This window comes from Mesoplodon densirostris, chromosome 11, assembly GCF_025265405.1.
Source record: "Mesoplodon densirostris isolate mMesDen1 chromosome 11, mMesDen1 primary haplotype, whole genome shotgun sequence".
In the NCBI taxonomy this organism is placed as follows: Eukaryota; Metazoa; Chordata; class Mammalia; order Artiodactyla; family Ziphiidae; genus Mesoplodon; species Mesoplodon densirostris.
In genome coordinates, this window is record NC_082671.1 from 43546538 (window position 1) to 43560757 (window position 14220).

At 40.7% G+C, this 14220-nt stretch overlaps 1 pseudogene; it reads left to right on the top strand.

Annotated features, from left to right (window-relative positions):
* The first annotated feature begins 321 nt into the window (after positions 1-321).
* Positions 322-14220, top strand: part of LOC132499504 (thymidylate synthase-like) — a 100921-nt pseudogene continuing 87022 nt past the window's right edge.

Sequence of the window (14220 nt, forward strand, 5' to 3'; positions counted from 1 at the left end):
GAAACAGATCCATGCTTCTCTAATGCCTTCTAAAAGTCCCCTGTCAGAAAAACTCCACACGTTGTAGCCTTGCTCATTTTATCTCCTTAGACATCACATATCAATCATCTCAGTCTCTTAAGACAAAGAGCTGGAAGACATTTATATTCCAAAATCTCTCAGACATCAAATCGGTCTCAAATGCAAAGTGCACTCTGGTTATCAATTATGATTGGATTCTCAAGGTGACAAGTTCCATTCCAGGCTCTTAGCTTTCCCCTCTCACCATCAGGCTCAGAGAACTGCATGTGAGAGGCACAAAATATAACTACATTTAGGAGGATGATTAACTTCTCCCCAAGGAATGAACAGCCTCATTCCCATGACGTGGAAAGGCAAGCAGCACCCGCTGTGACCATCACTTCCTCCCAGGGGGATTCCCAACATTCCCCTGAATGTACCATTGGCTTTAAGACGGTGTCCTGTGAGCGAAGGGAAAGCCCACAAGCTTCCTCCCCACCAGCCAAAGCTGTCTCCTCCAGTGGCCTGCCACACAGGAGTCAATCTTTGAGTGATAGCTTTGCCCATAACCAAACATCCAAGACGCAGTACTGCTAATAAGGACAGAGTTGGGTGAACGGGCCAGAGAGAGGGTTTGGACAGTTATCACAGAACAGTGGGTATCTGTGAGAAAGAGAGGAAAAAAGGAAGGCTCTGGAAAGAAAGGACATGGGGTTGACTGAAGACAATCTTAACCTACTTTACAACTTTACCTGAACTTACAGCTCCGACACCTGAAACAGGAGCCTTAGGGTGTTGAGAAAGTATGAGGAGTCTTTGGGCATGCAGGAAGTAAGCACAGAACCCTCTGCTTTCCTGCGTCTACTTCATGGCTCTTGTAACCACCGCCCCAGAGCACGGGTTTCGAGCTGTTTGACACTACACACGTTTTAGCACTCAACTCACAAATTGAAACCTGTAATCTTCTTATTTTATGAAATTGCAGCTTTTTCATTTCTAAATACATTTTGTTCCAAATATTCAAGTGTGTTTCCATCTTCTTACCTTTGTTGATTTTGCTCCCTCTGCAAGAAAAGCCCTCCCACTATAACAGCTTAGCTGAATGATACCAACTCCTATCTCATCTCATCTCTGAAGACCCTTATTAAAGGGTGACCTTTCCCCCTTCAAAACCTCCATAGTATGTTTATATAAATCACAGTGTGTGTGTGTGCGCATGTGTGTGTGTGTGTATGTGTGTCACAGCACATCAACAGTGCACAGAGTTCTTATGTTATCTAATTTCTGGATGCCCAGGTTGGCTGGACAGGCAGAGTATAGGGTACACCCATCCCAGTTCCAGGTATAACCCAAAATAGGGTACTCAGTGCATTTTAGTATAGGTCTCTAGCTCTAACCAGTTCTGCCAAGGAATGGTTTTCCAGCATCCTTATATTGTAGAGTTCTAAAGAAAATTTCTTTAACCTGGAACTAATGATAGCAAATAATTTTTGCCAACATTGAAATGAGGCTGCTTGCTCATAATTGGGAAATGAATCTTCTCACTGTTGCACTTCTCCCTGTTCTACTGTTTTCGCTTAGCTTTTATACCAGTTTTACTATTTCTCCTTCATTACTGCACTACCAAATCTTTCAAATGAAAGAGCTAAAGTAGATTGTTTTCTACATTTTTTCTTGATTCATTTCAGACTTAGAAAATATATGTAGTTATCAAATGAAAGTAATTAATATCATTTCCATATTACACTATTTTTTGAACAGTAAGATAGCTATTTTCTAATGTTTCTGATTTAGTTTAGTTCTAGGAAATTAGATTTCTCTTATCTATAATCTATTATATGACTAATGTGTGTAGTGTTCACCTTCAAAAGCACCCAAAATAAGGAATTAGCTCATTGTCTATATTCACATTAGCTGGCCATTTAAATTAGCTTTTTCTTTCTTTTTTAAAAATTTTTTTCAAATCCTTGATTACTACCGTTATGCTTCTTAATGGTTACAGATGTTGATTAACACCATTATTCTGAAAGAGTAAAAAATGCTAAATCTTTACAAAATAAACAATCACAATTTTTAAAATGTAATCTATAATAAGAACAAGCAACTCATGATATTCAACACTTTCTGTAGGAAAGAACAGCCCGTTCATGGGTTTATATGTACCCACAGAAAAGTTTATTAAAGGTTTAAATACTACCTTCATAAGGTAAACTCGGGTTTTTTAAATTTGTGTTATCCTCACATAAATCCTCCTCAGCATTATGATGGGCCAAGTAAATGCTAGTATTTTAATGTAGCAGATGAATTTCTTACATTTTAGATACTGAAAGATATTAGTTCTGATTAGGAGGAAGAGGATTTATATCAATTAAGCACTGACTTGAGTCTGTCAGTCACTTTTAACATATTGTCTCACTGCATAACCACATACAGTGAGTATTTTACTTTCCTTCTTTTTTTTTTTTTTTTTTTTTTTACAGATTAGGAAACTGAGGCTCAGAGTGACATTCCTCAGTGGCTAAACTGGAGTTCATAATTCGCCCGACTCTAAGGGCCATGCTCTTTTCGCTATACCACGTGGCCTCCCTAAATTAAGCCTCTCTTGTCAACAAGTCTGTGAGGGCAGAGATAATGTGACACTCAGGAGAGAGCAAGAAGATAGGAGGAGACGATTGATGCCTTTTCCAACACTTAGCCCACAAGATCCTAGGAGATTTCAACCTAGTCATGAAGCCATAGATAAAAACTTACAAAATATCTAATTTAGCATAGAATTACAGAATCACAAAGTGATTTATAGTACTTGTTCTTCTAAGTATATGATGAACTCTAGGGCATTTTCCAGAACAATTATCTACTGAAAACAACCAGCAAAAGCAATGTAAAAAAAATAGAATAAAATAAGTCTCTGCTGAGGGTGATATAATGCCACCTCCTCTGTGAAGGTAAACCAGATACTAAAATTTAGACACATAGTAGAGGCATCAGTTCTATACCTACATACCTGTTCTATACCTAAAACCAGCAGAAAGGGGAAATATAGAGAATGAAGGGCTGTGGTCCTAGAATAAAAGGCACAATCAGACACTTGTTACAATGTGGCTTTTCCTAATTCAATCCCTGTCTCCAATCCCTGGAGCACTTGGCAAGTAGGAAACCCTGTACTATGCACTGGAGATTTGGAGTTGACTCAGAAATAGTTCTGGCCTTCCAAGAGCTCAAGGTCTAACTAGGGAGATAAGGTGGGAGATAAGGCAAATACACTAATCATTGTACCTGTAGGTAACATCATACATGTCATAAAGAAAGATTTAGAAGTGCTCCAAGGCAACAACAATGACCCTGTGGGTGTCATTTGGGATAGGCTGGTGGGTGGGATGTCAACAGGTGGAGGTGGGGCACCAGCAAAGGCATAACAGGGTGGATGTCTTCCAGAACAGTCACTTGGTTTCCTGGGCTGTTGATGGATACCACACTGTGGAGGGCCTGGCACATCACAATGAGGATTCTGTGTCTAACAGTTGACCTTTGAAAGAGCTGTTTCCATTGAGTGGAAAGGTCTAAAATTAAACCACAAAGTGTGATTTGCATTCATGAATGCAGTGGCCTATCCTCCCACTCTTTCCTTTCCTCTTGACAGGCTGCTGCCAACATCTGAAACTCGATTCAACACCTGACAAGTCATTTTCTCACTTCCTATCCTCCTTGGAAGATTTAATTAGTGATACATTCAAAGTAAAATAAACAAAGGAAGGAAGAAAGAAATTGAAGTGGTGGCAGGAAGTGTTAGTAGCAGGAGACTGGCCAAGGGAAGGGATCAATGGATCTTGAAAATGGGAGGAAGTCTGCACACACAGCCATGGCCCTCCCCCACCACTCACACTCCCCTGCAAAAGGTGAAGGTCAACTGGTGAGGATAAAGGAGGCTCCAGGTTTCTCAGGGATTCAATAGATCCACAGGCAGTGAGGATGGTAGTTAAACACATAAATTTGGAATCAGATAGATGCCAGTTTGGGTAGACACTTACTGGCTGTGGGAACCTGAGCAAGTTTCAACCTCTCTGGCCCTCAGTTTTCTTGTCTGTAAAATGGAAATGCTAGTAGTACTGCCTTACAGGGTTCTTGGAGAGAAGAAATGAGATGATGCAAGAAAAAGAACTTAGCCCAGTGAGCCCTGGAGAGGACTTCTATTATCACCTATAACTTTACAATAACATGACATGGAAGTAGAGGTCAGCTACACTACTTTCTGCTGCATTCAGAAAATGGAAGACACAAATCCTCCCTACCCCAGTGTGTGTGTGTGTGTGTGTGTGTGTGTGTGTGAGAGAGAGAGAGACAGAGAGAGAGAATCAGAAAAATTGGGGTTTTTTTATAAGGAAGAACCTTCCCCAGAGCCCTATGATGAGTACCTTAATGCCATTCTGGGGAAGAGTTAGAAATCAAGCCCCACTTATGTGGGAAGGGGAGAGTAGAAAGATATAAGGATTGATTTTTGTGGAGATTTGGCATCCAGAGTGCAGGACTAGAAAAAGCCAAGTTAACTGAAGTGAGATTCCAAGGATGTGAAAAGCAGATGTATGTGTACCAGAAAAGATGGGCTTTGATCACAGACACACACACATTGATTAGAGCGGTATTGGGAAGCACAACTCACACCTATCCTATCTTATTATTGGAACATCTAAAAGACATCACGGGTTTGAGACCTCCAGGACGCATAAAGGCTGGACAGCACTGGTGAGACAGAATGCGCCCCTCTCCCTGGGAAAGGTGGGGACGTCAGCAGTCACAGTGGTCAGGTTGGTTTGGGGCAGAAGCTGCCCAGGAGGATCAGGAATAGACAATTTCCCTGGAGAAGTGGAGCAAAAACGCTGTTTAAAACAAATAAGGACTATGGGACTTGTGTCTGCCCCTGTGGGCGGGGCCACATTTAACCCATATGCTCCCTGACTCTTCTGACAGTGACTTGAATTCAGTACCTAGTGTTAGAATCCCACTGTACCTTGGCTTTTCTGAAACTACCCAGAGCTAAAGACTCTAGAAAATGAAAAGAATGACCACCAAGGAAATTTTTTTAATGCTGCTTTAGGCTACTCTACAGAAATGGTTGCACTGAGTCAAAGAACCAAAATGCAAATGGTCACTAACAAGGATGTCACCAGAGCACAGTGTTTGACTAAATGCCATCTTTTGCAAGAAATGTGATCTGTGTACAAATAGAGTCTCAGTCTTGTTTACATGAAGCGTCCAAACATTTTGACAAATTAACTGTCATCTGCCAAGCCAAAGTCCACGAACTTCCTCGGGGAAGAAGCTGAGTACAATTAGCAGTTTAACAAAACACAGCTGCAACACAGAAAGCCACCTTCCTTCTAAACCCCCTCAACCTTCCATCAGAGGAAAACAGAATGCAGCTAAAAATGTCCCAAAGGCTCCTACTCCTGAGGACACAACATTAATGGACATTTCCAATAGGTCCTGAAAACACCCACAGTATCAGAGGAAGACCCTCAGCCCACACCCCCATTCGATACCCAGCACTCTGGTGCTCTGGAACCCCAGTCTGTGGCTGCAAACTTAGGATTTATTTAGTTAACATCCCTAACGTGCCCTTTCCTGGATGAGGTAAATATATCAGTGTAGTCCATCCATGGAAAAGAACTATTCATTTTTATTATGGAAAAGTAGACTGGGTGAACTGTACACTTGGATTTAATTACTTTTGTCAGCAGTCCAATGACTTCAAGGATAAACCTGGAGGAAGTACTTCCAGCAGATAAATGGAACATCTCCAACAGCTCCGACTTTCTACAGTAGGCTATGACCTCAGTTCAGCTGGAGTCGGAGTTTACCTTGGGTAGTGTTTTTATGAGTCTGTTTGAGTAATGAAGACTCAATTATTAAAACAAAAGAGCTTAAACTTAGAATGAAAACTCACAAGTTAACACAGTAATTTTGGCTTTTATACACTGTAGTCTGTTAGAGCTAGAAGAGTCCTTTGAAAAATCACCTCATCCTGTTCTTTCATTTTACAGATGAGGAAAATGGGATCCAAAGAGCATTGGTGACTTGCCCAAGGTCACCTCTCCCTTTAAAAATACTCTTTCCACTAAACGACAGTGACTTCAGATTGAAATTTGCTAAGTGAAATGCCATTCCCAGTGCAGCCTCTCACTATGGGTACTAAAGGACTCCAGGTACTGGAAGATTGGCTTATCCTTTTTCTACTAAAAAGGATATTATGCTCAATACCCTGGTTTAACTGATAAGGACCTCTGCATTTACAACCAAGCTGTATTCAAAATCTTTGTAAATCAGTGGTTTAGAATTTGAACTCTACTTTTCCCATAGAAACAACATTAGAAACGGTGGGTTGGTGCCAAGACAACTCACAGAAACATATTTAAATTAGGATAAAACTTCAATGCCATAAGTATTACAGAAGATATAATCGACAGCAAATACTTTTGCAATTCTTGCAATTAACCATTAAGAAAAAAATATAAAACCAATCCATTACAAAGTAAGTTATCCGTGCTTAGTTATGTTGAATGTTGATGCTTAAAGAAAAGCAGTTTTAATAAGTATTCATTTAACAAGAATATTCTGGGTACCACCAGATTAAGTGCCTGCCTCTAAGAAGCTACAGAAGCCTGGAAGGGACAAGAAAACAAAGAAAATGAGAAGGTTAGAGACATGTCCTAAGGTGCAAAAGGAATGCAACCGCCTGGGGAGATTAAGAGGGCCCTTGCAGAGGAGGCAACTTCTGATCCAGTCCTCAAAGGATAAGCAGGAGTTTGACAGGAAGATGAAGAAAGCAATGTCACTCCAGAAAGTAGACAGAAACGTGTTGAGGCTATTCTGATGAAAATTTGAGCACTCTTGGGGACTAATTATTTCTCATTTCACTTAAGAATGTGGAGGTTCCCTTTTTGCTTAATACAGATATCTCACTAACACTGCTCATTGCTCCTCAGTCATAAAAAAGATGGGATTTAGCTATGAATGAAAGGAAAAAGGAGCAAAAGAAGAAAAGGTTACTGAGCAAGAACTGAAAATGGGACAGGAAGACCCAGCTCAAATGCCCTGCGTTTGCCATCCCTATAGGATGCCAGGTTCTTGACTCATTTGCTTTCGAAATTTTTAGAGCACAGTGTGTGGCCTGTATTAGGCACTTAGCAAATGTTTATTTGAGTTAAAAGTCACAAATTTCGGGCCTCCCTGGTGGCGCAGTGGTTAAGAGTCCGCCTGCCGATGCAGGGGATACGGGTTTGTGCCCCGGTCTGGGAGGATCCCATATGCCGCGGAGCGGCTGGGCCCGTGAGCCATGGCCGCTGAGCCTGCGCGTCCGGAGCCTGTGCTCCGCAATGGGAGAGGCCACAACAGTGAGAGGCCCGCGTACCGCAAAAAAAAAAAAAAAAAAAAAAAAGTCACAAATTTCTACAATGAGATACCACTTTACAACCACAAGCATGGCTGTAACATAAAAAGGTAATAACAAGTATGGATGTAAGACGATATGAAGAAATTGTAACACTTATACACTGTTGGTGGGAATGTAAAATGGTTCAAGAACTTTAGAAAACAGTTTGGCAGTTCCTCAAAAAGTTAAGCATAGAGTTACCATATATGATCTTGCAATTCCACTTCAAAGTATGTACCCAAGAAAAATGAAAACATATCCACACAAAAAGAAGTGTACATCAATGTTCATGGCAGCATTATTCATAATCGACAAAAAGTAGAAACAACCCAAATGTCCATCTACTAATGAATGGATAAATAAAATGTGACCTATCCATACAACGTAATATTATTCTGCCATAAAAAGAAATGAAGTCCTGGGCTTCCCTGGTGGCGCAGTGGTTGAGAGGCCACCTGCCGATGCAGGGGACACGGGTTCGTGCCCCGGTCCGGGAGGATCCCACATGCCGCAGAGCGGCTAGGCCCGTGAGCCACGGCCGCTGAGCCTGCGCATCCGGAGCCTGTGCTCCGCAACGGGAGAGGCCACAACAGTGAGAGGCCCGATACTTGCTACCACATGGATAAATTTTGGTTTTTTAATTAAGTTATACTTGGCATACAATATTGTATTAGTTTTAGATCTACAACATAGTAATTCTATATTTTTATACATTATGAAATAATCATCACTGTAAATACAGTTACCATCCATCACCATACAGAGGTGTTACAATATTATTGACTATATTCCCTGGGTGTACATTACAACCCTGTGACTTATTTATTTTATAGCTGGAGGTTTGTACCTCTTAACCTCCTTCACCTATTTTGTCTGTCCCCCAGCCCCACTGCCCTCTGGCAACCACTAGTTTGTTCTCTGTATCTATGAGTCTACTTCTATTTTCTTTTGTTGGTTCGTTTTGTTTTTTAGTTCCACATATGAGTGAAATCATATCATCCATCCACGTGGTCACAATCGGCAAGATTTCATTTTATATATATATATAGTGTACTCAACCATATATATTATATAATTCCAGATATATATATATATATATATATTAATATATATATATATATATTAATATATATATATATATATATATATATATATATATTCCCAGAGGTGGAATTGCTAGATTTTACAGGAGTTCTATTTTTAGTTTTTTGAGAAACCTCCATACTTTTTTCCATAGTGGCTGCACCAATTTACATTCTCACCAACAGTGCACGAGGGTTCCCTTTCCTCCACATCCTCATCAACACTTGCGGTTTCTCGTCTTTTTGATAATAGCCATTCTGACAGATATGAGTTGATAACTTATTGTGATTTTGATTTGCCTTTCTCTGATGATTTATGATGCTGAGAACCTTTTCATGTGCCTCTTGGCCATCTGTATATCTTCTCTGAAAAAATGTTTTTTCAGATCCTTTGCCATGTTTTAATAAAAGTCTTTGTTCTTTTATGTTGACTTGTACAAGTTTTTTTGCATATTTTGGATATTTACCCTTTACTGGATATACCATTTGCAAATATCTTCTCCCATTTGGTAGGTTGCCTTTTCATTTTGTTAGTGGTTTCCTGTAAGCTTTTAGTGTGACATAGTCCCACTTGTTTATTTTTGCTTTTGTTTAGTCACTGAGTTCCTCTATTCTTCCCCTGAGTTCTGTGAGCCTCTTTATGACTGTTTCTTTGAACTCTTTATCAGGTAAATTATCTCCATTTCATTAGGGTTTTTTCCTGGGTTTTATTTTGTCCTTTTATTTGGAACATATTCCTCTTTCTCCTCATTTTGTGTGACTTTCAGACTTTGGTTCTATGAATTAAGCAAAACAGCTGCCTCTCCTGGTCTTGAAGGAGCGGCCTTGGGTAGGAGCATCCCTTGTGTAAACTGCTTGTGCCTGGTGGCTTGGTCAGGCTGACAGAAGCTGGAGCAGCCCCGGTCGTCCCTGGATAGCGCCGCCCCTGAGGCTGCCTTGGTGGGGCAGCTGGGGCTGGGGATGGAGTGCGCATGGGCTGGGGAGACAACCCAGGGGAACTCAAACAACGGCATTCACCAGTGCCTCCAACCCCAGGGGGGGCTGTCATCTGGCAGAAGCTCTAAGGTTAGTAAATGGCTTTTCTCCCCATATAGTCTAGGTACGCTTTAAATTGCTGCTTTTCCGCTGTGTCCCAGGGTGGGTGAGTCTATGTTCAGACCCCTCAACTATCCCTCCCTACTGCGGGTTGCCATGGCAGGGTGGGGTTCCTGTGGATACCATGTCTCCAGCTTTCCTACCAGTTTCTATGTGGTCCTTCTATGTGCAGTAGCTGTTCAATCACCGCTTGGGTCTTCTTCAGGAGGAATTGCTCTATATGCAGGTGTAGATTCAGTGTGCCCACAAGAGGAGGTGTGCTCAGGGTCTTCCTATGCTGTCGTATTGACCAACCCCACCAACGTGGATGAACTTTGAAAACATTAAGTGAAAGAAGCAAGCTAAAAAAGACCAAATATGGTCTTTTCCATTTGTATGAAATATCTAGAATAGGTAAACCTATAGAGACAGAAAGTAGATTCGTGTTTGCCTAGGACTGAGGGATTAGGGAAAATGGAGAGGGACTCCTAATAGATACAGGGTTTCTTTTTGGGTTATTGAAAATGTTCTAAACTTCATCATGGTGATGGTTTCACAATTCTGTGAATATACTAAAAACCATTGAACTGTACACTTTAAATGGGTGAATTATATGATATGTGAGTTGTATCTCAACATGTTTTTTAAAATAAAGTCACGAGGTAACCATAACTGTGAAATTCCTTTATCCATTCATTCAACATGTATTTTTTAAGGCCCCCCTCTATGCCAGGCACTGCTAGAGGCCTGATACAGAAAAGTAAGCAAGACAAAGTCCCTACCCTCAAAGTATTTATATGGGGGAGGGGTAGACAATAAACACAAGATTAAGGGACTGGATAAACACAGTTAATTGAAAACAGGCCCTTATATACTCCTCTCTCTCCTAAATTCCAGTAAAATGACTGCCAAGGACTAGAAAGGTATTAAAAAGCAGAGACAAAAATAACAGAATAGGAAATAACCCCAGACAAGACACAACAAAAACTTGTCTAATAGAGAAAGAAGAGGGACAAATGATATCTCAACATGTCCACTGGGAAGTCACTAATAGTTTTTAAGGAAGAACAGTGACTCGAATTAACACTGAGACCATTTATTCTGGCTGCTCTGTGTAGAATAGATAACAGAGCAAGAAAGTGGAAGGCAGGAGAACAGTTAGATGTTATTACCATAGGCCAAGTAAGTGGTGATGCCACTTGGACAGTGAAGACAGAAAAAGTGGGACTGAAGTTGAGATATATCTTGAAGGTAGAGCCAATAGGACTTGCTGATAGGTTGACCATGGGGCAGGAAGAGAAAGAGGAATCAAAAACTCCCACTAGATATTTTGGTTGAGCAGCTAGGTGATGATGCATCATTTACTCAAATGAAGACTGAGGGGATGGAGAAGGAAAGATTTGGGGATGAGGTCAAGTAATTAAGAATCAAGCATTTTGGACGTTTTAAGTCTTATATGCCTATAAGATATCCAAGTGCCCAAGATGGGTGCCAAGTAGATATTGTATGTATAAACTGGGGTAGAGATATAGATTTGGGAGTCATCAGCACATATACGGTATTTAAATTCATGGAACTAAGAGGGGAAGAGGGCCCAGATCTGAGTCCTGAAGCATTTAGAGGTGGGTCACAGGCTCCCGCATTTTGCTGGATACTTCTTTTGTTCTTTAAGTTTGTTTGTGAATTATTTCATTCTACAGAAATTTTCAATTACCTTCTAATATTTCTGCTTTCCAGGACATCCTAAGAAAGGCCTTCTTCATTCAATATAACAAAATTTTCCTCCTACACATCCTTCTAGTATATTCAACATTTACATGTATATCTTGAGCTCAGCAATGGGCTAAAGGTCTGAACGGATGCAAAAGGCAATAAGCTGGTGCAATCATAGAACTCACTTCATTTGATTCCTGTCTCTCAGGGATCCCTGGCCTTTGTTGTCTGGTGTCCAGGATCTTGAAAACCATCCTACACCTGTTTTTTGCACATTTAGTGAGGATATACTAAATATATAGAGTAATTTCATTTTTATACAAATAAAATATGCATACATAAATACATACATACATACTGATAAATGTGCACACAATTTACAAGTTCCTACAGAATGAACTGGAATGATTTATACCAAACTATTAACAGTGGTTACCCTAACAAGTGAAGGAATAAAGGTAAAATAGGGATCACTTTTTGTTCTACTTAAACTGCCTTTCAGTGTTTTAATTTTTATAGTGATTTAATATAATCTTTATAAATTATTTTAAAATAATTAAAATATTGATAAGAACATTTTGAATCGTTACCCCTCGCTACCCTCTTCAATTCAGTGAACTGCATTGAAGAAGGGGTGTTTGTGATTGACTAGCTCACACATCAGTTCAAATGACATTGTTTCTTTCACATTGAGATTTCCCATTAAGGCCTCCTAGACTGTTTCTCCCATGTTTTGAAAAGCTAATCATTTAATCCAAATAATATGAGAAGGAGGACAATTTAAATCAATAAAGGCATACTTTAAATTCAGCTGGAGAAAAATAACTGCATCAACTATAATTTGAAATATAGCTATGGCTATTACCATCCCCATTGAAACTTTCTTGCTGGTAGAAAGGCTGTTTTGTCTTCAGAGAAAATAGGGAGGCTGTCAAGCAATTCCACCACGTGGTACAACCCACCCTTACCGTCTCTAAAAATCTGATTTCTTGTTTTGAATACTGTATATAAGTTAGCTGACAGCTTTTGCATTGCAAATTGATGGGGAAGATTCTTGTGCAACCAAATGTCAATCTTGTTTCCAGAGCTTAGGACTGAAAATGTAAATTCCACTATATACTTTGAATGCACTCTAAGAGTTCAGCAAGAGAGATGGGTCTGTATGTGAGGAAATGCTTCTTAATGGGCCTCTAAGTGCGGTATCAACCCCTCAAGCATTTTGAAGCTAGGGTGGTAAAGGAAAACTGTTTCTTTACTCACAACAGTTCTGGCACAAATGTGTAGGTGGGTGTTCCACACCAAGCAATTCTCCAGTTCTCTGCAGACACCAACTGCGATTCTTAAAATGTAATTAAATTCTGACACTAACTACCCTGAGCTACCACAGACCCCCCCAGGTTAATGGCTCAGTCCCATACGGCTGCCTCCCTCTTCAGATGCCAATCTCAAGTAGTGGGCTCCCAAGTTACCCACACTTTTGTCTGACTTAGCTACAAATCAGGATACCCACAATCCCTTCTCAGGTTCAATAATTTGCTATAATTGCTCACAGAACTCAGAGAAACACACTACATATGTTTACTGATTTATTACAAATGAGATTACAAAGTATACAAATGAAGAGCCAGATGAATAGGAACTGTAGGACCAGGTCTAGAAGGGTCCTGAGTGCAGGAGTTTCTGTCCCCATGGGGTTGGGGAGACCCCACCCCCACTGGGTGCACCACTCTCCCTGCACATGGGTACTTTCACCATCCCAGGAGCTCTCTGAACCCTACAGTTTAGCCATTTTTAAGGAGGCTTTATCACATAGCCACAATCGATTATTAATTCAATCTCCAGCCCTTTTACTCCCCCAAGAGAATGAGAAGTGTGCTGAAAGTTTCAAGCTTCTAATCATGGCGTGGTCTTCGGTGACCAGCCCCATCCTGAAGCCATCCAGGAGCCCACCAGGGGTCATTTCATTAGAACAAAAGACATTCCTATCACCCAAGAATTTCCAAGGGATTTAGGAGTTCTGTGTTAGATGCTCCTATCACTCCCATTGCAGGAAACTGTAAAGGTTTTAGGAGCTCTGTGTCAGGAACTGGAGAAAGACACCGAATATATATTTCTTATTATGTCACAGGTTGGTCAGCACATAATATAAAATATATCAAGCTTTCTCTTTCTATAGCAGAGAGATGACATGAGGCTCTCTGGAGGTCCCTTCGAGCCTTATGCTTCCTTTAAAACTGTCACGTATTTGGTACTCCTATAAACACACGCACACGCACACACATGCGCACACACACACAGGCACACACACGCTCCATGCATGTGCATCCTTATTCCTGACTTTTGATCTTCAACTACTTTAGATTTCCAGTAGATGATAAACTTTCAAAGGTGCCAGAGCTTTAGCTATCAGGACTGCAGAGCAAATGGAATTTAATACTTTGAGATTCAATTGACTAATATGTAAAAGCACTAGAACCGTGCCCAGAACCTGGTAGAAGCCAGGGACGATATTCAAAATATTTTACCACCAGTATGGCGTGGTTACCCGACAATCACAACAAACACCAGCTATAAAATTTTAGTAGGAATATACCACAATATACTGGCTAAATTATCAGTGCTGATAAAAACTCACTAAATGTTTGGATTTTTTTCTTCTGTACACCCTTGTTCACATAGAATTTGTTGAAGCAGAATTAATATTTATAGGACATTATTGTCATAGTATGTATGCTTTCTTTTTTTTTTTTTTTTTTTGCTGTACGCGGGCCTCTCACTGCTGTGGCCTCTCCCGTTGCGGAGCACAGGCTCCGGACACACAGGCTCCGCGGCCATGGCTCGCGGGCCCAGCCGCTCCGCGGCATGTGGGATCTTCCGGGATCGGGGCACGAACCCGTGTCCCCTGCATCGGCAGGCGGACTCTCA